Source organism: Sinohyriopsis cumingii, chromosome 10 (assembly GCF_028554795.1).
Source record: "Sinohyriopsis cumingii isolate HCF-2022 chromosome 10, ASM2855479v2, whole genome shotgun sequence".
NCBI lineage: Eukaryota > Metazoa > Mollusca > Bivalvia > Unionida > Unionidae > Sinohyriopsis > Sinohyriopsis cumingii.
Genome location: NC_142970.1, coordinates 110431136 through 110434943, shown reverse-complemented (window position 1 = coordinate 110434943; position 3808 = coordinate 110431136). Strand labels below are relative to the sequence as shown.

Sequence of the window (3808 nt, the reverse complement as noted above, 5' to 3'; positions counted from 1 at the left end):
TGGCTCTGCGATATAAAGTGCAAATCAAATTCCCTAATTAGCAGCCTTGCCGAACGATATTCTACCTAAGAGTGTTCTCGTTTCGATCAGAATAAGCGAAAATAAAAGTTGTGAAGTGAGTGGATGTTCGTCGTTACAGTAACCTAGCAACGTTCAGTTACTCGTTTTGGATTGACGCATAAGAAATGAAAGTAGTGTAGTGCCCGGATATTACATCGCCTTTTCCCGCTACGGCTAACGTGATATCAATCAAGCGTCTGTCGGTAGATGCACAATCTTTTTTTCAAATCAAAGCTAGCCTTTAAAATGGCCAAGAGAAAAGTTGATTCTGAAAACAGAGCCTATCAAAGCCGCTGGGAGGCTGAATATATGTTTACTGATATTGGCGGTAAACCTGTGTGTCTAATTTGTGGAGATACTGTGGCTGTGATCAAGGAATATAATCTGAGGCGGCACTACGAGACTAAACATGAAGACAAGTTAAAAAGCCTGAATGCAGAGCAGAAGCTACAGAAGGTAGAAGAATTGAAGAGGCATTTAACATCACAGCAGGCGTTTTTCACCAAAGCAAAATCACAAACTGAAGCTGCTGTGAAAGCAAGTTTTATTGTGGCGGAGGAGATCACAAAATCAGGCTGACCATTTACAGAAGGAGAGTTTGTGAAGCGCTGCATGATGAAAGTGTGTGACGTCTTGTGTTCAGACAAAAAGCAGATGTTTGCAAATGTAAGCCTTAGCAGAAATACGGTTGCTGATCGGGTTTGTGAGATGGCCACTGATGTGAAAACACAGCTGATCGAAAAAGGCAAAGACTTTGTTGCATTCTCCCTTGCTGTCGATGAAAGTAATGACACGACTGACACTGCACAGTTCGCCATCTTCATTCGTGGAGTGGACTCCAGTTTGAATGTTACAGAAGAAATATTGGACATGAAATCCATGCATGGGACAACGACAGGAAAAGACATTTTTGACAACGTATGTCAAAGTTTAACCAACATGAACCTGCCTTGGGACAAACTTGTTGGACTTACAAAAGATGGAGCACCGGCGATGTGCGGCGAAAAAAGTGGACCAGTTGGAAGGATGCGGTTAAAGATGCCGGAGAACTGTAGTGGTGAATTGATAGCATATCACTGCATCATACACCAAGGATCGCTGTGTGGTAAAGTCCTCAACATGGAAGGTGTAATGAGCACTGTAACACAAACCGTCAACTTTATCAGAGCCAAAGGTTTAAATCACCGCCAATTTCAGTCTTTTTTACAGGAAATAGACTCAGAGTTCGGCGACATGCCTTATCATACAGAGGTGCGGTGGCTAAGTCGGGGAAAAGTTCTCAGTAGATTTTTCCAGCTGATCGAGGAAATCCGTCAATTCATGGACAGCAAAGGAAAAGACTCCACAGCTTTTCGGGATAAAAAGTGGAAATGTGAGTTGGCGTTTCTGTCTGACATAACCACTCATCTCAACGACTTGAACCTGCAGCTCCAGGGACGGGACCACTTGATCACTGATATGCATGATGCAGTGAAGGCATTTCAAGTGAAGCTGCGCTTATGGGAGACACAAATGCACCAATGCATTTTGTCTCACTTTTCTTGTTGCCAAGCAATGTTGAACCAAGTCAACGCTATCGTGTTTCCCAATGCACAATTTGCTGAAAAACGTAGCTTACTTCGCGCCGAGTTCGCACGGCGCTTTAGTGACTTTAAAGCACAGAAAAGTAATTTCGAGCCGTTTTGTAACCCATTTGCCATAGACGTGGAAACTGCACCTGTAAATTTGCAGATGGAGCTCATAGAGCTGCAGTTTAATGGGACACTAAAGGCAAAGTACGACACTGTGGGGCCTGCACAGTTCACTCGTTTCATTCCTGAAGAGATGCTTCAGCTTCGTCTACATGCGGCCCGAACTTTGAGCATGTTTGGTAGCATATATCTGTGTAAGCAGCTGTTTTCTGTGATGAAAACATCACACAGGAGTCGTCTCACTGATGAACACTTGCAGTCCATCATGAGAATCTCAATGACACAGAACATTACTCCCAACGTAAACGAACTTGTAGCCAAGAAAAGATGCCAAACATCCAGCTCTGACAAATTGGCATAAGAGCGAAAATGGGTATGCCAATGATTTTTTATTATTAAAACTTTTTTCTGTTTTAATTTATATTAATGTTTAAAAAAGGTTTAATTTTCCGCTTATTGAATGTTTATCCTGTTCGCCCCGCAACCTTACGTGTAATTTGAGTTTTGGCCCTCTGAGCGATTGAGTTTGACACCCCTGTTCTAGAGTGCCGCAAGTAACAATACTTTGACCAGCACTCTTCTCCTAGCAACAGAAGTGACATTCTAATTGAAATTGACTAAGAACGTCGACTATTCGCAGATGACTGTATATGATACAGATTAATCAAAACCGAGCCAGATACTAAGATATTGCAAATGACATTAAAAAAGCTTGGACGATGGGTACGAAAATGTATCATGCGATTCCAAATTAACAATGCAGTATATACATATTGACAAGAACGAAATGACATAAAACCAATGTGTCGTATTTATTAGAAGATACTATGTTAGAAAACCCCAGTCAAACAAAATATTTAAGGGTCACAAGTACTTGTGATCTGAAATGGAACCTTCAGATTTAACTCGAACTTTAAGCCAATAAAGACGTATCTTGTCATCTTGCCCATAAAATGCGAAAGACCTCGCAAACAAAGGCTTAGTTAGACCTATTTTAGAATACGCTTGTACAGTATGGGACCCTAATTCCCAGGGTTTAGACGATGAAATTGAAAAGAATCCAGAAAACGAGCAGCCAAGTTTGTTACATCCAATTATGACTATATTCCAGGACGTATGACCTCGATATTGGATAAGTTGACTGGAAACCATAATACAGACGTAGATTAAAAAATAGATTAGTATTTCTTTTTACAAAGGTCTAAAAACAAAGTAAATATACCTTTTCATAATCTAATCAAGCCTAACCAGAACCAGAGAATAAATCAAGACAAAATACATATATCATATCATGCGCATGAACTGATAGTTACAAATTCCGCTTTATCCCCCCCACCACCAATATTAAGCACAACTGCCGAATCCTCAGAAAACCCAATTTAAAAATTTAAAATGTTAGTGAGGACACGTTTTTTAAAAGTAAGTTCTTTTTGTAATGAAGCAAACCTGACATTATGATGTATGACTGAACGTATCACGATACACGAAGAACGAGCTTATATGACTCTCAGCTTTGTACATCCTACTCAGCGACCGCACCGATGGCCTAGTGGTTAGAGCGTCCGCCTCAGTTGAGGGAGGTCGCGGGTTCGTACCCCGGCCGAGTCATATCAAAGAAATAAAAATGATACAAACGGCTGCGTTGCTATACGCTCAGAATTATGAGGTTAGTGTTAGGACTGGTCGGCCTGGTGTCAAGATAATGTGACTGGTTGGGACATCATGCCACATGTCTGCATTATGATTCCTCAATGCTAGACATCACTGTAAACTGCCAACTGCAGACATCGTAGCGATACGACTGAATAATTGTTAAAGCTACGTTAAAAATCCAAATCACACACACACACACACACACAAGCATTACCTACATTAGGAGGACCTTCAGTGACGTCATTCCCATAACGTCAAGTTTGAAAACTAACTCTCAATTTGCTTGATTTGTTTACTTTTTAAAACCGACTTGCTGTACAAGTTTAAACGTTCTACTGATTGCGACCACCACCATCCCCAATTAACATAGAAGAAAGGAACAGGAAAACAAGAGCAAAGAAATA

General features: G+C 40.8%; 1 pseudogene; it reads left to right on the top strand.

Moving 5' to 3' along the window:
* The first annotated feature begins 306 nt into the window (after positions 1 to 306).
* On the top strand, positions 307 to 2112 carry LOC149791017 (general transcription factor II-I repeat domain-containing protein 2 pseudogene; annotated as a pseudogene).
* Positions 2113 to 3808: the final 1696 nt, after the last annotated feature.